We start from the raw sequence: 14,092 nt of genomic DNA, 5'->3' as shown, positions 1-14,092 counted from the left end.
AGAGTGGAGGCTCTCTGCTCTCTGAGCTTCACGTGAGCTGCTTCCCTCCACCATACTCCTCTGCCCTGTTGTTCTGCTTCACCTCAAGCCCTGAGGAACGGAGCCTGGTGTCCATGGACTTAAGACCATGAGCCCCCAAATAAAATTTTCCTCCTCCACAATTGTGCTGGTTGGGACTTTTAGCCACAGCAGTGAAAAATCTGACTAAATCAATGATGCTTTTCTCCTGACTTTGAGCCCCTCTCCATTCCTCAGGTGTCCCCGTGTGGGAAGACACCCTGTCATGCCACAGATGCTGGGATGCAGTCAGGAGGCCAGGTCGTCCCCTTTCCCATGAGGTTACAACCTGTTGTCACCAGCACCTGCATTCATGGGGAATCAGCAGCCAAGACAGACACAGGCTGTTCCCCATCTTCCTAATGCCCAGGGAGTGGGGAGGACATAAGAGCCTCTCAAGGAACAGGGGTGCCCCTGGTCCTCATGCTTAAGAGGTTTCCATGAACTTCTGGGGGTGTCTTCTTATTGAAAGATGTCAGATTAGGTACTTAAAATTCCAAGGGCTTACGCCAGCTCTAACCTGATATCTTTACAGGTCATCCCTGGGGAATCACTTAACTCTGGCTGCCAACTGTGCCTCCTGACACCAGCAGGTGGCCAAGCTCAGGTGAGGCACTGGCCACAGGATCCCTTAAGAGAACAAATGTGGATCTGTCTTTGCTGTTGTAAATTCTTCCAGATTCAAACCGATCAAAAGAGCACTAAACCATTTTAGAAATTTATCTTAAGCCGTCGTGTGTGTGTGTGTGTGTGTGTGTGTAGCAATGTTATTTTTAATTATATAGAAATAGGAGAAAAGATCTAAAAAATAACAACAGCCTCAATATGTAATACTGAGCAATTGAATAAATTGATAATTTCAGATAATTAAATACTGCATGATCATTTCAAATGACATATTAGAAAAATATTTGACTAAGCAAGAGGTATATCCATGATTTATTTTTCAATAAAAAAATACCAGATCATAAAATAATATATACAGTATAATCCTATTTTTTTTAAAATATGCATCTACTACATAGCATCAAATAAATGCTGGACTGCTCTCCCTGTGGAGAGGGGTAAGAAGTGGTCATTTTCTTTTTCTTCTGGCTTTTAAAACACATTTGCAAGGAGCTTATATCTCTCAGGATACCGACAACAAGCGGAGTTTTGTTTTTGGTTTTTGCTCGTTGTAAAAGAGCCCACATCACCCCATGAATTTGGGTGGAGTGTCGGGAATCAGACGTCCAGATGGCGAGAAGCAGCGACTCAGACACTCAGGGCTCCCTCCCAACAAGCTGAAGCTTCAGACCCAAGTCACTCTTCCAGCTCAATTGAGATTCTGCCACCACCCGAGAGGAAAGACTCTGCCCTTTAAGGAAAAAACTCAGGCCCAAAGTTGGAGAAGAATTTCCTAAGCAAGCAATATACTGGCACATTTTCTGATTCCTGCATTTCCCTGTTACCTAAAAAAAAAAAAAATAACACTCACCCAGAGCTGCTGAAGTACGTCAAAAGGGAGGACATGCCCACTGCAGAATGGCAGAGTCCAGTGTTCCTTTCTCCAATTCCAAGCCCTTTCCTATGGACCATGCTGCCTCTCTCATGGTAGGGGCAACATTATTGTTTAACCAAGAAAGAAGAGATTCCTAAAAATAATAAATAAAAAATTTTTAAAAAATAAATGCAGAAGGTAGGAGGGTGGGGGGCATTTCCCCAAACCTCTGGATCAAAGTTCCAAACCACAGTCCTTCAGACATAGTTGTGGTCAGAATAGACAGCAAGAGAAGAGCCCCAGATGGCCATGCCCAGGGTGGATGGGCTGCGTTTTGCTCATGAGGATGGCTCTCTGGAACCATCCATTGACAGTGACCTGGATCCAATGCTTTCTGGTTTTTCTTTGTTGATTTCATTTTTCTTTTTTTCCAATGGTGAGGACAGTCCCTTACTCACTCCCTACGTCCCAGGGACACTCATAGGGGAACTGTTGGCCTCGGTTATTTATTATCTGCTCTGACCACAAAGTCCGTCCTTGGAAGACCTATAAACCAGGTCCTAATGAAAAGAAATTTAACTCAAGATCCCAGTATACCTGAGAAGGAGGAGGGGTCACTGAGGCCAGCCATCCAGACCTCCAGACCAGGGAGGCAGGCTTGACCCATCTGCACTGAACTCCAGCCCAGGTTCCCAAGAGCCAGGTTGCCTCAATCACTTGAGGGTCTTGTAGAATCAGAATCTCCAGAGTTCAGAACTAGAAACCATAATTTTTAGGTAGTTCGTGGGTGATTCTGATGGTTGACCCTGGGAGGAATCAGCTCAAATAATGCAAAGGTTCATGCTTGGGACCTTTAATCCAAATTCACTCAGGTGAAATTGTCCCGACATCACTTAATGCTAGAGTACGAAGGGGGAAAAAATCATAAAGACAACAAGCTGTTTTCAGTGCTTTACCATAGTGAGAGGCTTCAGAGGTCTTAGTCCATAGAAGGCCAGCTCCAGGGCTTGAGGTGATACAGAACACCATGGCAAAGATTGTGGCAGAGGGAAGCAGCTCACATGGTGATCAGGAAGCAGAGAGAGAGAGACTCTACTCTCGGGATACAAATATATTCCCCATAGCCACGCCCCCAATGAACCACTTCCTTCTGCCACACCCCACCTGCCTCCAATTACCACTCAGTTAATTCCACCAGGGATTAATTCACTGATTAGGTTAAGGCTATGAACCAATCGTTTCTCCTCCAAAACGTGCCCTGCCTCACATGTGAGGTTTTGGGGGACATCTGGCTTCCAAACCATCATAGCCATGAAGCATCAATTAAGGAGAAATTCATTGGGTACTTATGGGTCAGGCAGAGGTAGGATCCAAACCTCTGAGCTCTTATGCTCTGTGGCTAACAATGTCAGAGAAAAGATGAAGCCATTTTGAAAACCATCTATACACACACCCTTCCTCAGGAAGGTGCTGAACTCTAGACATCTTTCTGTATTCAAGCAAGACTGGAGTACCTCCTGCAATCTACAGTGGCGGAGAGTAAATCTGGACATGACAAGGGAGGACGGCAAAGGGGAGAGATATGAGCGCAAAGACTGTACATTACAGAAATCTCTGGCAATTCCAGGATATTGACAAAGGTACATGCTGATAGCCACAGAGCATGTAAGGATTTTAATACCACATTTCCAGTTATGACTAGCGAAGCATAATTACCTACTAAATTATAATGTTCATATTCATTTGAACAAATAAGTACTTGTAGTAGTTACATCGGGGCCCTGGGCGGACAGCCGAGGGGCTGATGAAATGGACAAACAGTTTCTTTGGAGGAGTTTGATCCTAGATTGGGTAAGGTTGGTTCTCTGAGTCTTCAGAGGTCAGGGCACACACTGTGAATGGTGTTATTTCCCCCCAATCGTAGTTACATGCAAATGATTCAGAATTTAGCAAGTAAACATACAAGTAATTACAAATTGCAATTTGTAATACGTGCAAGGAAATGGGGAGAAGAGGACCAGGAGGAGGCCTTCAAGAAGCAGATGTGTAATGGGGGAGGAAGTCCTGAACTCAGCCCTGTAATTTTTCTAGCAAAAATAAAAGGGTCTTGCTGAGGTCTCCTATTATTGTGGACTTATCTATTTATACCTCCATTTCGTCCAAAAAAGAGTCTGAGGTGGGGCTTACCTGTCATCTGTAAGAAAATTAAAGTCATTTCCTAAAAGGGGCAAAAGGAAATTGAAGTAATGAGGAGGGAGAGAGAAAAAGGTTGAGAGAGAGAGACACAAAATGAAAAGAAAGAGACAACATGTGTGCAGCCACACACAGCCACCTATTAGTTCCTTTCTGAAGTCCAAATCTTAAATAGAGCATAATTTTCCTTTTTTTTTTTTCCTCTCATTTCCACAGGAATTGGTTGTCTTCCTATATACATGTTTTCTTTTGGGCTTCATACAAAAAGGTAAGGCTCCATATTGAGCCATGCTAATTAGCTGGGGTGATCTCCAGTTTGTAACAAAAGCAAATCTATCACCAGCTGTGGAAAAAAAAAAGTCCTCAGCTACCCCAAACCCCAAAACACATAAGCTCAGCATTTTAACTGGCTGGGGTAAGAGCCATTATTTTCATTAATGGAGCTCATTTTTATTTTATTGGGCTTTTTTACTATCAGATTAAAAGCATGTTTTTATTGTAGTTTTTTCTAATGCAATCTTGGATGATGTGCTCAGAATGAATGGAATAGTTATTGTTTTAATTATTTTTTCATTTTGTGTTTTTATTTCATTTGTTCCTTTTATTTACTACTTTTAAGTTTGCAATAATAACACGGACTCAACTCAGGGAGTTTAGAGGCCTCCAGTTAGCACCTCTGCAGTGATTTGAATCTGCTAAAGACCAAGGAGTGGGGAGAATCACTGGTCCCCTGATGCTTTCAGAACCCTGTGACAGCCCATCCCGAAAGCCCAACCTTATTGAAGAAGGCATGTGGAGCAGGGTTCCTAGGACTAAGGGTGGTGAAGAGGCTCCCATATGCATCAGACATATTTTCAGGCCAGTTCTGTTTCCATTCCTGCTCCAAACTGTCCTGGCTCAGTAGGCAAGGAAGAGTTAGAAGGAACCTCAAGGTGGAGAAGCAACATGTTGCTTGCCTAAGCCACATTTCACTGATACACAAACCACATAGAGTGCCTATGGGAGCATACGGACTTTGTCATGCAGGTGGACCTGTTCCCTGCTCATGAAGGGGAGAGAAGACCACAGAGTCTTCCCTGCAAATCCACATGTCTCAGCAACCCCATGGGCTAAAGAGACCCAGAAACAAGGTCAGGGCAGGATTTTCAGATACTTTGATTAGAGCAAGAAATCCACTGGGTGAGTTGTCTTCCCGGGGATAAGCTCAAAAATTACTGGACACTACAGGCTACTCAGAAGCCCAACCCTTAGGCCTGCCATTTGCAATTGCGTGGATGAACCCAGAAGACGTTATGCTAAATGACATAAAACAGACATGGAAAGAAAAGTACTACATGATCTCACTTCTATGTGGAATCTAAAAAATCAAAATGGCCATTACCTGGGGCCAGCCTCTCTAGGCCCAGAATTGCCTGATCAAGGACTCATTGGCTGCTGCTTGCCTTCCAATGCCTTCCAATGGATGAATAAGGGATTTCAGGAGTGAAGGTGAAACCCTGACTTGGGTATCTCTTTCCAGTCATCCTCAAACCCACAGAACATTCATTGTAAAGATGACTGTATTTTGTTTCTAAGCAAAGATAAGGGATATGATGCTTTAGAACCTCACAAAGCCCCCTTCTGCTTGAGTGTTGAATCACTAGTGCCGTTTATCAGATTCTTTAATTCACAAGTCTCATTTCATAAGATATATTCTTTCTAAACCAGCATAAAAGTTGCAACAGAATATTGAGCCCAGTTTAACCAAACCCAAGCACTAATTTTTGGAAAAAAAAATTCTACTTATGGAAAAATGTTGTTCCCTTAAAGGAAGCAAATACTATATCTAAAGAACCATTTTTTTTTTCATAATGGTACTTTGGAAGGGGCTCACCTACCCTTGGAGCCAATACCCAGATTTAAGTTTCATAAACAAAAGGCATTCATTTATCATGATCCACACTCACAGCACTCAAGTGCCAGGGTTCTGTTGTCTCTGAGCATCCTGAGCATCAGAGATGAATTCACCCACAGCGGGGACTAGGATATCGTCCTCACACAATGCACTGGTGAATTCTATAAAATTATATTGTCCCTCAGATTTTTGGAACAGTCTGTAACATTAAAAGTTCTTGATTTAAGTTAGGCAGGCTTTAGTTGGTTACTTTTGCCAAATATCGCTTCCTTTTACAAAGAGTTTCAGCGAATAAAGTTTGGACCATGCCTTTGTAAAAAGAAAACATTCAGCACTCATGCATATTCACGTGTCATTTGGCTGGCAGGGTGTGGAATGCAAGTAGGGACCCTGAGTTTAATCCCTGGGTTTAGCTGCATACAGGTTTGTGCATTGGTTCACCAGGAATAAAGGACTGCTTATAATTATTACTACATCTAAAATGCATATTATATAGTTAAATGCTATATAAATATAACTATAAAGATAATAATGGATAACACTTTCTGGGTGTTGCCTCATTTCCTCCCACAATAGGATGAGGCAGTACAGTCATCCCTCCTGTTTCCACATGAGGAAAATGGGAAAGAGAGAGGGGACTGCTCTTGTAAATAGGGACCAGGCAGGAAGGCAAATCAGTACAGGGAATGGTTGAGGTATAAAGCCACAGGGAAAGTGTTTGGCAAACCCCAGGATCAGCTCTGGCTGCTAGGCCTAGATCTCCCAAGGTTTCAAGAAAAACTTACCCCAATGTGCAAATTTTAAAAATAAGGCATGCACAAGCAAAAACACACCTGCAGATGACAACCACACCAACCCGGACCATTTGACTCTCTCCCGCATCCTGGACCTATCTCCTGTGCTGCATCCATGGTTTGTGTTTTGTCTTCCCAGCTAAACTGTGCAGGTCGGAAAACAAGAACCCATATATTAGGAAGCTTTATTCTCCTTCCAGGTGATGGGAATATGTGCTGGTGCATGGAGGAGAGTTGGTTTCCCAAATGCTCAGGATTCAAATTCTATCAGGCTCTGTTTTCTCCAATATATAGTCTCATCTGGAGTCTCACCTTCTATTTCTCACTCCTATTCTAATGAAATCTAAGCTGAAGAAATGTATTTGGGTTACTCAATGGAATTAGGGCACATGTGCCCCTGGGGGCTTAAGTTACAGGTTCAGCCTCAAGGGGAGGTTCGTCCCTGTTGGCCACACACTCAGACACCTACCTCTGAAGACCCTGTAGCAATTCTCCAGGCACCTCTGCAGTCAGATCCTCATTCACCTCACACATTTTTACAAACAGGGTCTCCTTGCTCTCAATCCCATGCCCTGTCCCAATTGGAAGAAAGGATGCAAAGGTGTGCTGGCTCCAATCTGAACAACCAGAACATGAGCACAGGTGTGTTGACATCCATGATGTTAAGTTAAGGTGTCAACTTGGCTGTGGTAAGGAATACCCAGATAGCTGGTAAAGCATTATTTCTGGGTGTGTCCATGAGGAACAGAATGACATTAGAATCCATGGACCAGGTAAAGAAGATCCATCCTCACCCAGTGTGGGCCAGCACCATCATCCTTTGGTTGAGGTCCCTGACAGAACACAAAGGCAGAGGAAAGTCAAAGTCATTCTCTATTTTGGAGCCAATCCAGCCATCTACTTCTGCCCTTGGGCATTGGAACTGCGGGTGCTCCTACCTTTGGACTGCAGAACTCAGAGTCCCCAGTCCCCAGGATTCTCAGACCTTAGTTATAGTATGAGTCACATACAGGCCCCTTGGTTCTCCAGTGTGAAAAAGAGCAAATGGCGGGAGTTCTCAGTCTCCATGATCATGTTGGTCAATTCCTATAATAAATCCCTGCTATCTGTCTATCTATCATCTATCATTTATCTGTTATGGTCTGGATATGAGGTATCCCCCAATAGCTCCTATGTTAATGCAGGAGGTGAATTGATCAGATTATGAGAGCTGTGATATAATCAGTCCATCCTAGTTTGAATAGACTAATTGGGTAGTGTAGGCAGGTGGGGCATGGTTGGAGGAGGTAGGTGACCTGTGGCATGCCCTGGAAGGGTTCAGCCTCCTCCCGCTGCCCTCTGTCTGCTTCCTGGCCTTCACAAGTAAAACATCATCTTCTGCCAGGATGGTCTACCTCATGTTGGGCCCACAGCAATGGAGTCAGCCAACCATGGACTAAACCTCTGAAACCATGAGCCAAAACAAATGTTTCCTTCTCTAAGTTGCTCTCATTAGGTATTTTAGTCACAGTGATAAAAATCAACTAATGCACTATCTATGACCTATCTACCTACCTGTCTCCTATTGGTTACATTTCTCTGGAGATCACTTGTGCTTCAGAACACGTGCTCACACCCAAAGCATCAGAACAAGTGTGTGCACACCCAGAATATCAGAATATGTGTGTGCATACCCAGAACATTAGAACAAAAGTGGCCAGTGAACTCATCATACTTCAGGGATGTGTCTTTGAAGAGATTAAGGATTGCTAGTTTCACTTTTTTTCTAGCCCAGTCCCGTGGGAAGGGGAAGAGTTATCAAGGGGGAGTCTCATCCTTTTGGGATAACTAAGAATATGCAGCCTCGACACATAGTCAAAGATGACTTGGAAGAGGAGGAGGCTTTAGTGTGGAGAGGAGGTCAAGAAATAGAGTGTGGATGTCCAGGGTCTCCCTGGGCTGGGATTGCCACAAATGCTGGTACCCTGGAAGAGTGGGCTTCACTTGGAGGCTGGTATTTGGACCTCAATGCTTTGTCCTCAACATTTCTTTATTCTGGCTGGATCTATCTAATCTGACCCATCGGGGGGGGGTGGGGGGAAGGAGATAAAGACAGCAGATTGAGCATCCTAAGTTGTGAGTATGTATCTCAGGCCTATCCAGGCTGCAAGGCACCTACCTAGGGACAAGGGGTACCAATAAAAAAGAGCTTCCATTTTTGCCCTCAAGCCCTGAATCTCACATGCCTACTGCATGCACAACTGCCTATGCATCTGTATACACACATACTCACACAAGCTGTGAAGTGTCTCTAGCACAAGCCACTCTCCTATGCGCACAGTAAGTCCAGGATTTAATGGCTGGGCTTATCTTGTGCAACATTCCCAAGGCTCCATTTTTCATGAGGCAATTTTTAAAGAGTTTTATGACCGCATGAACAATAATTTTTTTTAGTGAAAGCAGACTGAATTGTAAGTGGTGGTAATTACAACAAACTAATTGTAGGCAAAATTAATAAGAGGTCAGATCCGTTTGGTCGCAAAAGAAAATATATGCTTGGATCACACCTTCAATGATCTCTAGGGAATTAATTCATCATGAGATAAGAGGAATCTTCCTAAATCAATAGGGACTCTGTCCTAAAACATTTGTAGAAAATAAGGTGTCTTCATGGGTTTGGGTTAGATACCAGATGCCATTCTGCACCAGGGCTTCAATAGAACCAAGGCCTGGGGAGTCTATTTCAGTGGAGGGAGGACCCTGCATGGACTTTGTATTTGTTTGTTTGTTTGCATTTGTGTTTATTTTTTTGAGACAGGGTGACAAGTCTCACTGTGTTGCCCAGGCTGCTCTTGAACTCCTCGGTTCAGGTGGTTCTCCCCATCAGCACACTGCTACACCTAGCCTTATGGACTTTTTCCCATGACAGGGATCCTAACCAAGTCATCTTCTCTAGTTCAGCTCACAGGACCCTTCAGGGCCTGGCTCTGCTCATTTCTTGCAACTTCATCCCCGCCACACTCTAGCCACCTGCAAGTCTTTTTTTTTCCACCTCCCACATGAGCTGGGTGTCCCTGCTCCACCCCTTTCAGGACAGAGCATTTGTTCTCAGGAACACTGTTTCACACTGCATTATATAGTGAGGCTTGAAGTCAGACAACAGGTTTCCAGACACATACCTGTTGGGGTGAGTCTGAGGATCTGTCTGGTCAGGAAGGAGGGGGCAGTTGATAAATGCTTATTAAATGAATGAATGGGTTCTCTTACCTCTTAAGTCACACATTTGGCCGTCCTGGGTCATCTTTCTGTTCAAAGATAAGCACCACTAATGGGAAGACACTACCTAGCATCTCCTCCCTTATAGAACCTTCCACCTCCAGAGTTGAAGTGTTTGATCCCCATTCCAAGCCAAAACATCAGGTCACTATCCAAATTCCAACATCAATGAGGATGAAGAGGAAGGAAAGAGAAGGAAGAGGGGTAAACAGCCAGATGGACACAGAAAGAAACTGACCCTTTTAGCTTAGTTTACAGGGAGGCCTGTAGATACCCTGACCACCAGGGAGAAAAGCTCCAACCAGGTCTTCTGGACTTGGTGTAAGAAAGGTTCCCAGGAAGAAAGCCCATTCTGGAGAGAGACAATATGGCTGAAAAGACACACTGAAATCTTCAGCTGTGGCTTCGGCCAAGTAGTTACAAGAAGGGCCCTCAGAGATACAAAATCTAAGAAAAATAGTCCTGGCATCTAATTACAACAGTGCAGTTTGCTGCTTTTATCTGTAATTGGACTGTATAGTCTTTCATTCTAATTTACTTTACATCTAAACTGTGATAATCAAGACAAGCAGAACAGAATGGTCTCTAACTGGCTATCTTACTGACACCCGTTAATGCCTAATTATAACAACTAAATTAAAGATGCGACTGTAAAGAGGTGGAATATCAGTTTGAAGCATTTAATTCTGTGGAAAGGAGTAGAGATTTTAAATCCTAAGTAAGAAAATCAATATTATGCCTCATTATATTGGTATTGCTGAACAGATTAATGAAATTAAGTATTTTGTTGTGTTGCTTTTCTGTTTCTCCAATGCTATCCTGATGCAATGATAGTTTGTAATGAAGGAGTACTGCAGGGAAGGAAGTCTAAATTGAGAGCCAATTTATACACCGAAATTGGGAGATAGCTAATCTTGTTGATAGAGCAAGGGCTTTCTTTTGATATGGTTGGATTTTTAGATAGGGATCATGGATCTAGACTTTTTGCATTCTTGCAGAACAAAAATAAGTTCCACTCAAAGCTAAGGGAAGGTGTCATCTTTCTTCTTGTTCTTCTTTTTCTGTTTGTTTTTTTTTTCCCCTTCTGGGGCTGGGGATCAAACTCAGGGCCTCACACAGGCTACCGCTGAGCCACCACTGAGCCACCTCCACCACCATCAAGCCTGTCTTTCCTCTTCTTATGGACTGATATGTCAACAGGAACTACATTGGCAATGTCAGCCAACATCTGCCAGCACTCTGGTTTGGGACAAACATCCTTGAAGTTTTCTGTGCCAGTGGCCTCCCGATTTATGCCAAGCTAAACATGGCTCCTATGAAAATGCCTGGGCTATCACAGGGCAGGCCTCTTTTGGGTCTGGAAAACCGAATGAGCTACACTGAGGTCCTGCCCTCCTGGAACTTATCATTTGTGAACAGCTGGGCTACCAAGACCTCAGCAAGCTGAGGGCCCCATTCAAGGAGGAAAATACAGCTCCAGTGAACTTATCCCAAACTCCGTAATCATAAAATCAAGAATGAAGACATTTTAATTTCAACTTACATTTAAGTTGTCATTTGGGGAAGAAGAGAATTTTATTTTGAATTTTGCCTGTATCATCATCTTTTCCGATTCCTGGGGCCTTTACCAAGCTCTTAAGCACAGGAACGGATACCAAGGCAGGGGCGAGGGTGCCCTGGAGGCTGTGCAGAAGGGCTGAGTGATCACCACAGGCCAGGGAGAGGTCAACAGCCCACTCTGAAAGGGATCCTGAGGGGCCAGACCGAACTCTAACGCCCTGGTTCTGCTGGCATTTAGAAGGCAAATGCCGATACCTCCCACCAGACACCTCCCAGCTGCATAAACAAAGCCAAATAAAAACTGCTGGCAGCCGCTGGTCCCACTGTGGCAGATGTGACTCCTCTGCACCATCTTGTCTGTTCTTAAGGGTTTTTTTGTGTTTTTTTTTTTTAATTGCAAACAGACAGATGTAGCTTGTCCCTTCCATTTTGTTTATGATGCTGTAAGAACACCTGTGGAAGAAAGGGTCCCTGCAGAAATCCTTGACTTCCATTCAGATGGCTTGTGACTGAGCCAGCAAGCTCAGCAATCCTGTTTGCTAATAATTCTGGGTTCCTCTGCCTTGAAGAACCACCCACAGGGGAATCCCAGGCACTTGTGCATCCACGTCTCATGTGCACATGATGTTGTAAGCGTCCATTCAAACACGTGGAGGACCTACTGTGTTGGCACAGCTTGGCCTTGATGTCTGTGGGCCGACTTCCCGTTGCACAGGCTGTTTCCCATTATCCCACCTACTGACCACTTACTCAGAGGATCCACAGCATTGAGAACACAGCTCCGACCATTATTTTGTTGATTCTCCTGATTTCAGATGAAGTGGTATGAAAAACAGATGTAGAAATTGCTCAAGTGAAAGCTAGACCTGTGGACAGAGAGAGAAGAAGGGATGCTTGCAAGGTGAGCCCAGGCTTGGGGAATACAGCCTAACCCCGTGCACCTTTTTATAATGCACACCCAACAGACCATTAGACATTGCTTATCTAGCACTTACTTTATCTTGTTAGCACAGACAATGAGAGTAAATGACACTGCTTACAACTTGGCATGCAAGTGTCTCCTTTTCTCAACCCTGGGTTTTATGCTGTGTAACACACCAACCCTAAAACTTGGTGGCTTAAAAGTAGCCACCGATTAGTAAGCTCAGGCTTCTGCTGGTGGGCTGAGTGATTCAGGCAGCCTCAGCTCACTCATGCACCTGAGATGCAGCTGGTGAAGGGACTGGTGGCTGGAAGATCCAATATCCTCAGTCTTATGACCAGCACCTGGCAGACTGGCAGACTTTTGGTCAGGGCAACTGGGTAGTTGGTCTGCATGCCTCTCACCATACAGCATCCTAACCGTGGGTTCTCCACAGCAGGAGAGCAACTCTTTAAGTCTCTAACTGTTCCATTTCCAACTGGTCCATTGGCTAAAGCAAGCCCCAAACTAAGCCAAGAATCAAGATGGGGATGCAGGGTGATGGGTGTGTGTGTGTGTCCATTTTTACAATCAACCACAGATTTTTTTAAATTTCAAAATTCATTTCCTATGCTTCCCTATGAAATGTTTCAATCATTTATCTTCAACATGTAGTGTTTATAAATGATGCACCAGTTTAGTTTTTATTTCCATTAACACAGGTATATTTAGAAGAGTACTTTTAAATTGCAATTGGGTTAAATTTTTTGGCCTAAAGTTTTCTTTCTTTATTCTTTTCTATATTGTAGTCAGATATTTGGCTTGAATTAGTTCTATTCTTTAGGGTTTTAAAATGTGGAGGTATGTGTGCGTGCATGTATATAATTCTTAATATGCTGTGGATATTTAAAAAGTGTCTATTTTTATTGTTTGACACAAATATTATAGAGACAGACATATGCAGATTTAGATTTATATATAGAATTAGCCTTGTCTGTAATGGTTTTAAATTTTTCCTCTTGTTATTATCTGCGAAATCTGTTAATTTCTGAGAGGAGAACACCATGTTATTGCTATAGATTTTTACTTGGTTTATTTTGTGCCATAATCTGCAAAGAATTAAGAATGCATTGATTATACTATTCTTATATACACATACTTAAAACAATTATAATAATTTTAAATGTTATTAATATTAGTTGAAAAATAAGATGGAACTATAAATTTAGAGTCTCTGTGAGAAACAGACTTCAAATAAAAAGACACAGGATATAATATGAATGAGAAAAATCACAAGCTATATTATAATCAGACAAAGAAAACTTCAAGACAAATGATGTTTGTAAAAATATTTCTTACAGATAAAGGCCCAATTCATCAAGAACACATAACAATGCAAATGAATGTGCATATGACGTAGGTCTTCAGTATACATTAAGAAAATATTTTTTTAAAAATTAGGGATAAATATGGGGCTGGGGTTATAGCTCAGTGGCAGAGTGCTTGCCTCTCACATGTGAGGTACTTGGTTTGATCCTCAGCACCACATAAAAATAAAGAAAATAAATAAAGTAAAGATATCGAAAAAAATTAGGGATAAATAGACAAATTTACAATTACACCTGCAAACTACTCTCTCTCCAATAGATATCAGAACAAGAAGAAAAAAAATTGCAATATTATCTGAATACTTGCAACCAATTTAATCTCACTGAGCTGAATAAAAGAAAACATTCAAAAGCTAAATCCATATTTATTTCAAGTTCACATGAAACAATCACCAAGATAGACCATCTGTAGAGAGATGAAAGAAGTCTCAATAAAAGTCATGCATTGAAATCATACAGAATGCTTTCCCTGACTATTATAGAGTTACATCATTAGATCAATTAAAGAGTGAAAAATATAAAATATGTATTTTTAAACTCAACCATTTTTAGAAATTAAAAAAAAATCTA

The sequence above is a fragment of the Marmota marmota genome, unplaced genomic scaffold (genome assembly GCF_001458135.2).
Source record: "Marmota marmota marmota unplaced genomic scaffold, marMar, whole genome shotgun sequence".
In the NCBI taxonomy this organism is placed as follows: Eukaryota; Metazoa; Chordata; class Mammalia; order Rodentia; family Sciuridae; genus Marmota; species Marmota marmota.
Note: the sequence above shows the minus strand (reverse complement) of the source record.